The following is a 16,000-nucleotide window of genomic DNA, read 5'->3' as shown; positions in this document are numbered from 1 at the left end:
TGACGTATGGGGTGTACCCTTTGATTCAAAGACCCAGGCCACGTGTGAGCCTGGAGATAATGGAGTCGTTCCCACTAGTGAGAAAACGACTATGAGGGAATATTCTGCTCCTGAATTAGTGGGGCTAGCCAGCAGCTTTAAGCAAAAGGGCAAGAGGGTAGCTGCTTGTGTGTTACAACTGTGGGCTCCTAGGGAAATGATATTATGTTAAATGGGTTTGAGATGTCAAAAATGGCCTCGGTGACTGCTCAACCTGCCTTGTGACAAGGATTAGATGCTGCAGGCATGGGTGAGAATCGAGGTGCTTAGCGAATTTGATTGATTGGATAACTGCTACCATTAATCTAACCTGGCCTAATGAATGGGATGTCCCCCCACCTGTTACACTGGACCTTTGTGGGAGAACTACAAGAAATGCTATGTGAACTGGGAGTAAAACATGCCCTTTATGCCCAGCATTTTGGAGGCCCAGGTGAAGAATTATTTTCCTTTGTAGGAAAGACTGTATCTTACGGTCAGCCTGGGGTATGGGAAGGGATTTTAGAATCTGTCCTTGCCCCTATGGATAATCAGCCCGTTGCTACAGTAGCTGCCATGTGGCTGAATTACGTGAAACTGAAAGAATCCATCATGAGGGAAACAGAAAGGTTAAAAAATAGGGAGAAACAAAGGATCCTGCCAACAATAAAATGGCAGGAAGGGGGCCCATCAAAGTCTCTCGTCAACAATTATGGCAAGATCTAGTATTATTGGGACCCAGAGAGAAAATATAGAAAACCCAACTTGGTCTTGCTAAACCTATGGAAAGCCCTACATCTGGCAAAGCAGTTCACTCGCCTGAAGGAAGGCTCAGAAAAGCCAGGTGCATTGCCAAGTGCCCCTTCACTAATGGAGGAATTTCCGGGATGTTTACCCCTTACCCCAAGAGACTAGGGGTTAGGCTAACGTTGCCCTCTAGTGTGTGTGGGGGGGGGGGGACCCATGTTGAATTGACCATTTATTGGTCTCCCACTGGCAGGCAGACTGTACTGGCTCTGATAGATCCTGGAGTTGGATACACACTTATCTATGGAAAACCCTCAAAATTTTGGGGAGAAAATGAAGCTGTTAATAGTTATGGGGGAGAGGTTATCAAGGTCAGACAAATTAGTCTTTACCTACAGATGGGCAGGTTTCCTCCCTGCTGTTTTCTAGTGCATATTTCCCTCATTCCTGAGTATATTTTGGGTGGAGAGGTTTATACGATCTGGATCTAACTACAAGGACAGATGAATTCAGGTTGTTTACCCGAACAGTGAAAGCCATCATCATGAATCATGCAAAATGGGAACCTATATAGCTGTCATTCCCTGGAAGGTAATTAACAAAACAATGCAAGATACTTGAACTGCATAACAAGATTACTGCCACCATTAGAGAATTAGAACAGGTTGGGGTAGGTCTGCTCAAAGCCCATTCAACAGTCTGGTTGGGCCTATAAAGACATCTAATGGGACCTGGGTGCTATGGTGACTGATACAGGCTTTTTGTTAGAAAAAAATCACAACATCTAGTAAGATACTTCATTATGTACTGGACCTATCTAATGTCCTTTATAGCATTCTGTTAGAACTTGAATCCCAAAACCAATATGCTTTCATGTGGAGTGGAAGGCCATGAACCTTCCAGACATTTTCCCAAGGGTATCTCCACAGTCCCACAATTTGTCATAGGATGGTAGCCAGAGATTTGGAAAAATGGATATTTTTACAGCAGATGGTGCTTTATCATTATACAGATGTTATGTTAACTTGTGATGACTTACCCTCCCAGTTTCAAGCAGCCACATCATTACAAGCATACTTAAAGTCAGCAGGATGGAAGGTAATTGCCCATTGATCCAAGGGCAGGGTCAATCAGTAACCAATTGCCTGGGCAAGACAAAGTACAGAAGTAATGTCAGAGGCATTACTGATAAAATACAAGCCTTCCCAATCCCTACAATGGCAAAAGAATTACAAGCTTTTGTTGGTTTATTGGGTTACTGGAGGTCTTTTAGTCCCCAGCTAGCACAGATATTAAAACCTTTATATGTCTTGGTTAAGAAGGGAAGCCAATGGGATTGAGGTGCTAACCAACAAGAGGCTTTCTTAAAGGCAAAAATGGTAGGAAAAACAAATACAGGCCCTGGGGGTATTAAACCAAGTATCTTTTCTTACCACAATGATATGAAACTAGAAATCAAAAGCTGGAGGAAATCTGGAAAATTTACACGTATGGGGAAACTAAACAGCACACTTCTGAGCAAACAATGGGTCAAAGAAGAAATCAAAAAAGGAAATAAAAAAAAGGATCTTAAAACAAAATAGAAACACAATATACAAAAACCTACGGGATTCTGCAGACTCTCTAAGAGGGACAATTTATAGCAATAAACTCACAGTTAGAAAACAAAGATCTCAAACAACCTAACTTTATACCTCAAGGAAATACAAAAAGAACAAACTAAGCCAAAGGTTAGCAGAAGGAAGTAAATAACAAAAATCAGAGCAGAAATGTCCCCCAACAATGAAAATGAATCAACCTTTGATACATACCACATGATAAATCTCAAAGTAATTATGCTGAAAGGAGGCAATTGAAAGAGTACATACTGTATGATTCCATTAATAGAAAATCTGGAAAATTTAACTGATAGTGATAGAAAACAGACCATTCGTTGCCTAAGGACAAGAATTGGAGTGGGGACATATGGGGCAAAGAAATTACAAAGGGGTATAAGGAAAACTTTGAGGGTGATGGCTATATTCATTATCTTGACTGTGGTGATGTTTTCATGGGTTAAAACTTATCAAATTGTATGATTCAAGTATGTGCAATTTGTTGTATGTCAATTATACCTCAGTAAACCTACTTAAAAAAAGAGACCAATAAAATAATAGAAAAGATGAATGAAACTTAGAGCTGGTTATTTGAAAAAAATGAAATAAAAATGACAAACCTTTTTAGAAAAAAGAGTCAAATAACATTAGAAATGGAAATGGAGACATTACAACTGATACCACAGATCTAGAAAGATCTAGAAAGAGGTTACTGTGAACAATTCTATGCCAACAAATTGGATAACCTAGAAGAAATGCAGAACTTTCTAGAAACCTACAATCTGCCAAGACTGAGTCATGAATAAGCAGAAAATCAAACAGGTCAATATGAGTAAGGTGAGTGAATCTGTAATCAAAAACTTTCTAATCTTTTAGAAAAGCTCAGGACCAGATAGTTTCACTGGTGAATTCTACCAAACATTTAAAGAAGAATTAATGCCAACCCTTTTTAAAGTGTTCCAAAAAATTGATGAGGAGGGAATATGCCCAACTCCTTTTAGAAGGCTAGCATTACCCTGATACCGAAGCCAGATAAAGACGCTTCAAGAAAACAGAACTATAGGCCTATATCCCTAATGAGTATAGGTGCAAAAAGTCTCAACAAAATATTAGCAAACTAAATTGAATCACATATTAAAAGAATAAAATCCCATGATCAAACTAAAAAGCTTCTGCACAGCAAAGGAAAACCATCAACAAAATGCAACCTGTAGAATGGGAGAAAATCTTTGCAAATAATATAATCTGATAAAGAGTTAATATCCAAAATCTATAAAGAACTCACAACTTGATAGGAAAAAACAATCCAGTTAAAAAAAATGGGTAGAAGAATAGAATAAATGTTTTCCCAAAGAAGACATAAAATTGGCCAGAAGCTATGTGAAAAGGTGCTCAAAATCACTAACCAGGAATAGGCAGATGAAAACACAATGAGCTATCTGCTCACACCTGTTAGAATGGCTATCATCAAGAAGACGAGAGGACAAGTGTTGGCAAAGATGTGCAGAAAGGGAACACACGCACTGTTTGGGATGTAAATTGGTGCAGCTACTATGGAAAACAGTATGGAGGTTCCTCAAGAAATTGAAAATAGAACTATCGTCATCCAGCGATTGCACTTTTGGTTATACTTTCGAAGCAAATGAAAACAGGATCTGGAAGAGAGATCGGTACTCCCATGTTCATTGCAGCATTATTCACAATAGTCAAGATATGGAAACAACATAAGTGTCAACAGATGAATGGATAAAGAAGATGTGAAAAAAAATTCAGCCACCAGAAAAAGGAAATCTTAACATTTGTGACAACATGAATGAAAGCTGAGGGCATTATGCTAAGTGAAAAAGCCAGAGAGAGCGAAATACTGTATGATATGATTTGTGTGTGGGACCTAAAAACGCTAAAATCCTAGAAACCATAGAAACATAGAAAGTTTCTTGTTCACAGACAAAATACAGAAGATAGCTGGTACAGAGTTGGAAAAAGTAATTTCATGGTCCTCAGAGACCTAGACTCCTTTATCTCATTGCTCCATGTAATCAGCACCTGGCTTCTATTTCATGTTTCAAAATGGCTGCTTAAGCCCCAGTCATTATGTCTCTATTCCAAGCAGCAGAAAGGAAGAGGCATGAAAGGCCTGATACTTCCCTCTAAGAATATTTCTCAGAAGTTGCATGCAACAGTTATATTATATCCCATTACCAAGTTTAGTCATACAGCCGCACCTACCTGTAAGAAAGGCTGGGGAATGTCTTATTATTCCGGATGTTTGACCAGTTAAAATCAATCATTCTATTTATCAGGAAAACAAAGAGAATGGATACTGTGCTCAGAGTCTCTGGCATCACAATTCCAAAATTTTTTAGAGAAAGAAGTAAGCATTTTATCCCAACTTCCTAATCCTTTTAGGAGCCCCCAGTACTCTTTAAAACTCTTCCATCAACATTCTGACGGTAGCAAATTCTAACAGTGTCTAGTAATCGTGAGTCAGATGTGCCGTTGAGGGAGCTGGCGGCAGGTGCCAGCCATACCGGCTGAGGATTCAGGTCTGCAGGAGCTTCCCCTGTCACTAGTGAGCACCAACGCCCCTCCCGGGAGGAGTGGGATCATGCCTTGTGCTTTTGTGTCTCCCCATAGACCCAGCCCTGTGTCCGGCTTAGAGAAACTACAAAGCAAGCGCTTGATGCATTAAGGCCTGGGCCGCCTCCCAGAAGCGTCAAGCAAGAAGATTGTGGAGATTATCCAGCCCAAATGGCACTTCTGAATGTAGGACCTGAAGCTGGAATAAAGCTCAAAGCGCTGGCTCTGCACAGGCACAGGGTCAAGGACGCTGACCCCGTGACCTTGCCTGACAGCGCATCGGTGGTAAAGCTGAGTGTACATGAACTCAGATCTTGGGCTCTGCGCTAACCTACAACCTTTTGCACTTTAGATCTTCTGGCTTCCATTCTGACACTTCTCCTGCATGGGTTGTGTTCAGCTCACCTTTGATTAATGGCTACCTCATTTTAATGTATTTTATTTTCAGTTGGCAGACAGAAAATTCTGTTCCTTTTATATTGTCTCCATTTCCAATTTTACTTTTCCTTTTCTCTGAGAAACAGGTTTTCTTTTTTAGGTCTTGAAGGGTCTAATGTTTGCCTCTCAATCTAGTATGTAGAGTGAAGCGTACAGGCTCTAAGACCACGTAGCCAGGACTTGAAACCTAGTTCTCGCACTTTCTGGGTGAACTTGGCCAGATTACCTGACCTTTCTGTGCCCTAGTTTTCTCATCTAAGAAGTGGAAATTTTAAACCCCACTTCGTATAGCTATTGTGAAGAGTGGATAGATTAATAGATATAAATCACTCAGCCTGGCCCCTGGCAAATGTTCAGTAAACGTTATCTGAGGATGACAGTGAATTCTTAAGTCAAGGTTGCTCTTCCCTGGCTACCTAACATATTTGGGGCCCTCCTTTAATAATTTATAAGTATTCAAAAAGTTACAGCTAATATTGACATTCAACTAAGAAAAATATCGCGAGAGAGTTGAGGTTTCTCAGACAGTATCTTCATGTGGGTACCTCAAAGCTGATTAAAGGTTAGGGGTGGGGGATTCAAAAGTGCGCGTGGAAAGATGCTGCAATGATTGGAGGTGAAGCTTGAGTGGGAGATGAAAGGATTGATTGACTTTTCCTCCTGCAGGAGGAACAGAGTGAATGCACTGTTAGCTGGCTAAGCCAGATTAAGCGAATTACACCACACACATCTTCTCAAAGTGAAAAGTAGTCTTAAACTAAATTTAGTTATTTTTTTTTTATTATTGGGAACCAGGGAGGACCACTGTAGTACAGAAAATTAAGATTTAAATATTTAAAAACTGTTTCAGTGAATGAAATACATTTTTGTATATTTTAGTTTATATGGTGCTTCAGAGTCTCATGGTCTCTTTCCTCAAGGATATCTTAATACCATATATACATTGAAACCAATTGCTCTTGACAAATGGGCTAAATTAGTCTGGTCCTGGAGTTGACTCAGGGTAGGAAGGCAAATTCAAATACTTTGCAGGTCTTTCTTTCCTCTGGGAAAGTGTTGCTATCACATCAGGACTGCTTTCGAGAAAATGGCAGCATTTCACAGAAAACATGGCCCATCACCATTTTCTGCGTAGAATAGCGTCAGCAGGTGGAGGAACCCACACCTGGAACCACTGAGACTGGATGGAGAGCGTGCTTCTGCCATTTACCCATTTGTGTACCCTTGAGAGAATCTTTTCAAGTTATTGGAAATCAGCTTCTTCATCTATGAAATGGGGATATTCAGACATATTTCTAAAATTGTTTGTAAGATAGTCTGACATCATGAGCCTGAAAGTACTTTGCAGCTATAAGAGATCATAACAACGAAGACTGGTGTTATTATTTCTCCTTTTAGAGGTGAAGAACGACTTGATTTTTCAATGTTAGGTGAAGGATGGTTTTGTTATTCTAGAAGAATGAGACTGAATCACTGTGGTTAGCAATAGGGGCCTTTTGAGGAGAGAGTCTTGGGTTTTAATCCCAAGTGTAAATTGTGACTTCACGAAGGCCCTTAACTTATCCAAATCTTGGTTTCCTCATCTATAAGTTGGAAATAATTGTTGTGTATAATCTATAGATTTTGTAAGATTAAATAGACTAATATTCTTTGGTAGAATACAGGCATACCTTGGAGATATTACAGATTTGGCTTCAGGCCACGACAGGAAAGTGGACACTGCAATTAAGTGAGTTAAATTAATTTCTTGGTTTTCCAGTACAAATAAAAGTAATGGAACCTGTCCCATCTCTATGGTGTCAATCCCAAACTTTCAGAAGTTACCCAACACAGGTACTATAATGACCACAATCTGTCGGTGATACCAACAAAAATAAAATCTAAATCACTGATGAAGTTCCTCCTTTGCAACTCTTCCTAGTTAAAAAGGCAGGTGGTAGGAAGTCTGATGAAAGAAAGCTTTTTTGAGAAGACAATATGGAGGGATAGGTTGTTTTTATGAATCTTGTGGTTGTGTCGTTTTAAACAGATGATGGGAAACATTTCCCGAGTGTTCACCATGAGCACAACACTGAACTGAAATTTGAAATGAATGTCACTAATAAATAGTTTTTAGCTTGGCTTGGAAGTTTTAAGAATAGTGCTGGAACCATCTGTGTTCTATGAGCAGCTTCTCCCTTCAGATGAGATACGATCATCCAAAGAAAGAAGATGGAAACTATTGATCAATTTTGGGGACAGAATGTTGGGAAAATGTAAAACATCGTCAGTACTAAGTTGACAGTTGAAAGCTCTGAAGATCGTATTAAAGTGAAATGCCCTCTTTAGACGCACTGGCTTCCCGTCTCTGTGAACACCTGTCGCACGGCTCCAGTCACTTCAGAGCTAGTAATTCATCCAAAATCCAGGAGTCTCTCCCAAAGAGTCTTTGGTTTAGTAATAACATCTGTTTGTGAAAAAGCACCTGAAGAAAAAGAATAATCCTGCTGAGCAGCACAGGTAACCAAACCACAGAATTGTAAAGAGTGCCAGAGCCTTCCGGAACATAGAAACCAGTGCTAGCCAATGTGCCCGGCAGAAATCCCAAGGTTGGTAATGAAATGTGGTTGCTAAACATCCATCCAGGGTGTCACTAAAAAGATTTGGCCAAGTTGCTATAAATTTGTTTAGATTTTCTGAGAAATAAGAAACCTTTAACAACAAAACCAAAAGCTGGAGAATTTGGAGTACCTACTGGCTTTTCCTGGACTGACTTTCTTCCCTGTCGTGAGCGAGCTCTAGTTAGGAGGAGCCTGCTACTTCATTTTTTTCCTTTCTTCTTTTTCTCCCCAGCTGTATACTATCCATGATCATTGGCTTCTTCTCAAAGGATACTTTGTTTCTTAAAGACTGTTACCACAGTAGAACTTTACACAGCCCGTTGGCAAAAAAAGAACATGCATATCGGCGTCTGAAAAATCTCAATTTGTACTCTCTGATTTTGGTCTGGGCATGAGGTCATGGTCGTTCTTTTCTTTCCTCACTCTGAATAGAACTGACAACAAAAGTTAAGTGGCTGCTTTATGAGGTCTTACAACATTAACCACTTTACTACAATTAAGAGCTTGGTGCGGAAAGCACTGAAACTTACGACAGCTTGAAATCAACCAGTGAAGACCATACCGTATCTGCTGGAAGAAACCAAGGAAGGCAAGAGGCAGCCATTCTGGCTCTGAGACGGAGTCTGAAAGACAGAGGACCTCCAAGCTGGCTTCTGCCTCGTGGTGCTTCCCTTGGAGGTATCTCAGCAGTTCCCAGGGGACTGAGGCTCCCGTCAGGACTCTCCATCTGCTGCCGGCCCCAGCTGTCCTCCACCCCTCAAGCTACCAGAGACCCTCAGGGGTCCTGGGAAACAGAAAGCAGCTCTTGCTAAATTGTGTAATACCTTCATGTCTCAATTGATTTATTTAATAGTCTGAATTACCACAGAGATGATGAGATGAAAACCTACCCATGGAAAGCAGTAGCTTCCAACTCGAATGTGCTGGCTCATTAGTAACCCTACCTCAGCCTTTCATGGAGACATTTTGATGTGAAGATCAAAAGAACTGCTCTCTAAGAGCCGCTGACAAGTGGGATTATTAGACATTCCAGCCCAGCCCTCTGTTTGTAGAAACACAAGCCATACTCATTACCCTGTGAAAGACACTCTCTAAACGGGATAAAGAAAGTAGAGAGCAGAGTCCTTCCCCGGAGATACTATTCTGCCCCATTGGAACGAAGAGGAAATCTTAACTCACCTAAATACTTCTGTAAGCTCCAAAGCAGTCCTGAACAGCCTCCGGCTCAAGTTAGTTGACTTTAACATAAATCAGTTCAAGTGTATGTTACGCGTAATGCTTCTATATTTTAACAGTATTTTTAAAATTAGAAACATGAAATTTGCTCAAAACAGACTATTTGGAAAATAAGAAGAGGTCAACGCTGTATTCGCATTATCACTATACAGTGGAAAGCACTAGAAACAGATGGGTGTATAGTTCTTCAGACTTTTTTGCGTGTGTGTAGAGGTATCATGATTTCCTTCCAAAATATATAATAAAGTACCTCTCTTATTGAGAATGATTCTTTTTACCCAATTAGCAATGTATCCTAAACTCTACCCAGGTAAAAAACAGTATTGTCCTGCAACATAATATTTTTAAATGGCTTTAAAGTATTTTACTGTACGAATTCATTATAGTTTAACCAGTTCCCTAAAGTTGGTTATTTAGGTTGATTTCTATTTTCATGATATTTAAAAATATATATGCTGCAATAAACATCTTTAAACACATGAGTAATTTTTAGTATAAGATGAAACTCTGTATCTACAATTTCTGAGCCAAAGTGTATGTACATTTTTTAAAGACTCTTTTTTTTATATTTAAAGATTTTATTTATTTATTCGACAGAGATAGAGATAGCCAGCGAGAGAGGGAACACAAGCAGGGGGAGTGGGAGAGGAAGAAGCAGGCTCATAGCGGAGGAGCCTGATGTGGGGCTCGATCCCATAACGCCGGGATCACGCCCTGAGCCGAAGGCAGACGCTTAACCGCTGTGCCACCCAGGCGCCCCACATTTTTTTAAGACTCTTAAAACATTTTACCTAATTGTTCTTCAGGAAAGGTTATACAAATTCTTTCCCACCAGAAGTATGAGAGTGTACTTTCTTCACACCATTGCCAAATGGAAGAGTATTGTTTTCAATCTTGACCAAACTGATAGATCAGTTAAACATCAATTAATTTCATTACTAGTGAGATTGGACATCTTTCAGTTTGTGCTATTTTGTGTTTTCTCATTACATGTATTTTTAATGGAACTGGCCTATTCATGTTTTCTGCCCATTTTAATGGGGTCTTTACCTTATTGATTTATAAGTGATTATTACACATTGAAAAGGTAAATTCTTTGCCATATATGTTGCAAATATCTCCTCATATTGTAATTTTGTATTTTGATTCAGTTATGGTGATTTAAATTCCCAAGTATAAAGCTGTTCTTATCTATAGATCATCCTATCTTTATTTTTCCGTTAGCGCTATGCCTCTAAAGTTTCTTTCTCCAACGCTAAAGATTATATGAATATTCAAATGCAATTTCTTTTTTAATATGGCTTTTTTTACTACAATCTTTATTCCATTAGGATTTATTTTGATGGATTTTATAGGGTAATGTTCAGTTACCTTTATTTTTGCAGGGTTAGAAGTTTAGGAACTTGGAAATACTAAAAGGGAGATTTGGTACACCTGGAAAAGATGGCTGAATGTGGGGGGAAGGTCTGAGCTCTGTGTTCTCGTCTCATGGCAGGTTTGCCTGAATGTATGTGGCAGGCAAGTTTCTTAACCTGCCTCTAAGTTTCAAATAAGCTTGCAGAGTTGCCACGAAGATGAAAGGAAATAATACTTTGAAAAATTGGAGTACCATTTCTCCGTGTCATCTTCAATTTCCTTCATCAGTGTTTAATAGTTTTCAGAGGACAGGTCTTCTACCTCTTTGGTTAGATTTATTTCTAGATATCTTATTATTTTTGGTGCCATCGTACATAGAATTGTTTTCTTAATTTCTCCTGCTGCTGCTTCATTCTTGGTGTATAGACATGCAACAGATTTTTGTACATTGATTTTTGTATCCTGCGACTTTACTGAATTTATCAGTTCTAGCAGTTTTTTGATAGTGAAAGTTGTACTTCTCCCTTTCCCATTTGGATGGATGCCTTTTATTTCCTTTTGTTGTCTGATTTCTGTGGCTAGGACTTCCAATACTGTGTTGAATAAAAGTGGTTAGAGAGGACATTCTTGTCTTGTTCCTAACCTCAGGGGGAAAGCTCTCAATTTTTTCCCATTGAGGATGAAGTTAGCTGTGGGTTTTTCATATATGGCCTTTATTATGTTGGGGTATGTTCCTTCTAAACCTACTTTGTTGAGGTTTTTTTTTTTTTTTTAAAATCATGAATGGATGTTGTACTTTGTCAAATGCTTTTTCTGCATCTATTGAAATGATTGTATGGTTCTCATCCTTCTCTTATTGATGTGAGGTATCACCTTGATTGATTTGCAAATATTGAACCACCGTTGCATCCATGGAAGAAATCCCACTTGATCGTGATGAATGATTTTTTTAATGTATTGTTGAATTCAGTTTGTTAGGATTTTATTATGAATGAACATTTAATATTTGTATAATTTAGCTATACTGGGAAAAACTCACTTTTGAGAAACTTTGAAAGTATTAAAAAGGGCTCTCATAGAAATCTAAGTAGGATTAAAGGCATTTCAATGATCAGGGGGTATGTATCCTTAATACACGAGAACAATTTAGTTCAGTTGGTAGATTCTCTTAAGTAAATCAGTTTTATGTTATTAAGGTACATACTCCCCCATATATAATGATGTTTTCCTGAGGGCAGGGAAAGTATTTTTCCATTATGGATACAGTCCTGTCTTCCCACCCGCCCTCCAAATGGAGCAAGCGTTATTCGTCTCAAGCCATTTTGACTCAGGTTAGGTACTAGTTCTAAAATATTCTCATGTTTATTTTTAAAGGGATGAGTTGTGCCCTTAAAAAAGAAAGCAAATCCTATGAAGAAATATTTTAAGTTTTACTCTACTAATAGTTGCTTCCAAAAGCAATAGCTTCCTGCAAAGCACACCTTAGTGGAAGAGGGGAGACATCTGGTGGACGCCAGTTAGAAAGAATGCATAAGAGTCCCTGGATACCAGGCCTTAGTGAGGCGTTTTGTTTTGTTTTTTCCATGTGTCTTCGTAAGACAGTAACAAATAAAATGACAGAGGGAAAGGATATTAAAGATATTAATGTTGACTGATTTGCCTTCATTAACAATTAAAATTATTTTAAATGTGATTGAATTTAAAAAGATACACACACACACGCACATTTTTTCTTTAGCTAGTTCCTCTAAACTTTTTAATATTTTTAGCCTTGATGCAGGTATTAATACATTTAAAAAAACAAAAACTACTATGAGCTAAGGTTCCTCAATCTATTTTTTGTATTGTTGATGGCATTTTCTATCAATACAGTTTAAAGTGCACACAGAGGAAAAGGAATTCCATCTCTAGGACATTATGTCACTCATACACTGGCAACAGTACACAGAGATAAGTGAAAACCACGTTTATTAAGCATTATTTGCAAAAAATAAAAACCTAGAGACAGCTTAGATTTCCATTGCTAGACGATGTCAATATCATGAAACCCAACGTCACAAAGAATGGGACAGATCTATATTACCACTAAGCTGTTTTTCGAATGTATCACAGTAGTAAATCATTTATATAAAAAGGATATGTTATGTGAGTAATTGCTTCAGAGTTCGCAGAATATGTATTGTAACTGAGTGACCAATGATCATGTGTTAAAATCCACATTTAGCTAATGCTGAAGCCAAAGCCAAATATTACCCTTAAGAGAACGAACTTCTGGGATAAAAGCAAAAATCTGATTTTTATCAAATATAATAATTTGAATTTTTACTATTAAAATTTTAGTAGGTTTTGGCCTTGCCCAGTGGATTCCATTTTTCCGCAACGCTCTGTTTCATGCCTTTCATACTCCGTAATGGACAGCATAGCATATTAAAATGTATTCATGGAGAAATATCTTTATTGTGATAAATAGCCAAAGTTCTAATGTTACTTTGTACGGATTATATTTATTTGAAATGTAATGATAAAATTCACTCCAATAACATTGCAGTTTGAAATTCTGTACTGTGCATTTAACATTGTTCTCATCATTAAATCCTAGTCCACCTGGCAAACTATGTTCGTGTTTCAAATTTCAACACGTCTTTGAAGTTCCCTTATTCCTCTTGTGCTCTTACATGGCACTCATAGATATCTGTATTACAGAATGGCTCCTAGTGCATGGCTGTTAGTTATTTACATATATATTTTCCTGCTGGTCTGTAAGGGGTCAGTTCATGTTTGTAATCACAGACTTCTAATAGGCAGTTGTTGGATGCATGAAAAAAAAAAAGAAAACGTTTTCCTTACATGGATCCAAAGTCTTCAAGAAGAAACAATGAGATTGTATTTCCCAGCATTCTTTGCAGCTGGGGTAGACACGTGACTGTGTCTTAGTAGGTGGAAATAATGCGTACCACTGACAGGCTGAGCCCCTGAAAGCCTCCATGTGGACTCCCTGGTGCTCTTTTCCCTTCTGGCTGATTGGGCTGTCCACCCCCACTGTGAGCTTGGAAGCTCTGTGACCGCAGAGCTGCTGTCGGCTTGCTCAGTCCCTCTGCACCCACGTCTGTTCACTTAGAACCAACCATCTCCTGCTGTTTTATTACTGAGAAATAGACTTGTGTTAAGCCAAAATAGGTTTGTATCTATCTTGTACTGTAGCCTAGCCAACCCTCATATACTGGTCAAAGAGGAATTTGACCAAGTCTAAATGACTTAGTCCTCTTTCCTCATTCAGGCCAAGTTAGAGATGAATGTCTAGGAATCCATCCATTCATATATTTAGCCAGAATCCATTGACTACTCACCAGCTGCCACAGTCTCTGCTGTATGCTAAAGATACAATGGTAAACAAAGAAGGCACGGGTCCCCCCTTCACGGGCCATACGGAATAGTGGAAAAGACAGGCGATCGACAAACAAGCAAAACACAAAATATATTTTTAACTTGTGGTAAGTGCTATGAAGGAAACAAAGAGCATTCGAGGATAGAAAATAAGAGGCATGCGTGGCTGAGGAGGATTTTATTTTTAAAGATTTTTATTTATTTATTTGAAAGAGAGCGAAGAGAGAGAGAGCATAGAGGGAGAAAGAGAAGCAGACTCCCTGCTGAGTAGAGAGCCCAATGCGGGGCTCGATCCCGGGACCCCAAGGTCACAACCTGAGCCGAAGGCAGACACTTAACTGACTGAGCCACCCAGGCGCCCTACCTGTGGAGGATTTTAGATGGATGAAGGTTTAGGAAAGACCTCCCTGAGAAGGCGATATTGAAGCCAAGATCCAGAGGATGAGAAGGACCCATCTACGTGAAGACTGGAGTTAAAATCATTCTAGGCAGAAGGAGTTGCCAGCAGAGGTTGTAGCGTGAGAAATAACTTGGTCAAGTTTGAGGCGCTAAAAAAGGCCAATGGGGCACATGGAATGAGAGATGAAGTTAGCTGAGCAAAGCTAAACCCCAGAGCAGTTTCCAGCCAGGTGAATGTGCCAACATTCTGGCTCCCCACTCATAAATCTACTGTTGGACTAACTAAAGACAAGGTGCCCACATCTTCTCTTTGCTTTACCCAATTTAGTTTGTCCTGTGTAGACAGATGTCATCGTGGGAGGAAAACACAGGGCCAAAAGCCAAAGTGGCCCAATGTATTTGATTCCATTTTTTTTCTTTTAAATTAAGGGCCATCTGGGTTACTGAATGAACTTTATAAAACAAAAAAGGAGTTCTCCATGAAAATACCTTTTAGTCTTTTTTTATGCATAGTCATTAACATAAACTTCACCGATTAGAGTTAATCATTCAGAAATACGAATAAACACATTGTCTCTTCCAGGAGTTAGATCGTTCAACAATACGTCATTATAATTTACTGATAGAAAATTATCACTTGTTTTAATTACTGTTACTCTTATTTAATTACCCAAAGATAACATCATACATAAAAGATACTGAGCATTTATCCTTCTTCTTCTTTTTTTTTTTTAATGTGCCAGTGACTTCCCATCTCTGTAGCATTCATTCCAATGATTTTCTTAACAACCGTGTCCCACCCTAGGTTAGCCTCAGTGCTGCTGTGACAAATTGTCTTGCCAGTGGCTACATGCGTAATGGTCTCCACAGACTTCCCACAGTTTTATGCACCAAGTGGCACCTAAAGGATTCTTCACTCAATGTCATGAGTCAAGGACACCTAATACAAAAGCCATGGGATATCATTTAAGCAGCTCTATGTAGATGGAAAAGACAACCTTCCATCTCGGAAACAGACCCCGGGCTTCTTTCTGGTAATTAATCTTACCCGTTGACAGGGATGTTTTGAAAAAGCATCAGCGGGTACCTGGGCAAATTCAGGATCTATAGAGATGCCAGCCCAGCACCCTGATGGATCCCCGTGTTGCCTGCCTCAGGGCTCTTCCACGGGCGGCTGGGCCTGAAAGTGACATGACCATCCACAAAGAGAGCCCCGACCTTGGCCTCTGGAAATTGTTTCTCGGTAATTTTGCCCTGGCAATGGCTTCTTCCTTGAGTTTTAAAGCTGTACAAACTCCGTTAAACATCTCCCAGTTGGGTGAGACCACAGGAAAGAAAACATCCTGGTTTTCATTCTTTTTTAATATCAGGGCGTGCTGAGAACCGCTTGACTACAGTAAATCAGGGTTTTGTTGCCTGCATTGTCAGGCAATCCAGGATTCTGCATCAAAACGAAGTGAGATAATGTGATGTGCTTTATGTGAAATATTTAGCCCTATGCCAGGCGCACAATGAACATGTGATAAGTAGCAGCTGTCATTGTCATATTGTTGTTATTATCAGCTCTTACAAAATCTGTTAGAGACTGATTGCTGGAGCTTCAAACCTACATCAATCAATTGAATTAGCAGATGTTTATTGAGAACA

This window comes from Ursus americanus, chromosome 19, assembly GCF_024610735.1.
Source record: "Ursus americanus isolate L20-20 chromosome 19, mUrsAme1.1.p, whole genome shotgun sequence".
Taxonomy (NCBI): domain Eukaryota; kingdom Metazoa; phylum Chordata; class Mammalia; order Carnivora; family Ursidae; genus Ursus; species Ursus americanus.
This window is presented reverse-complemented; position numbering follows the sequence as displayed.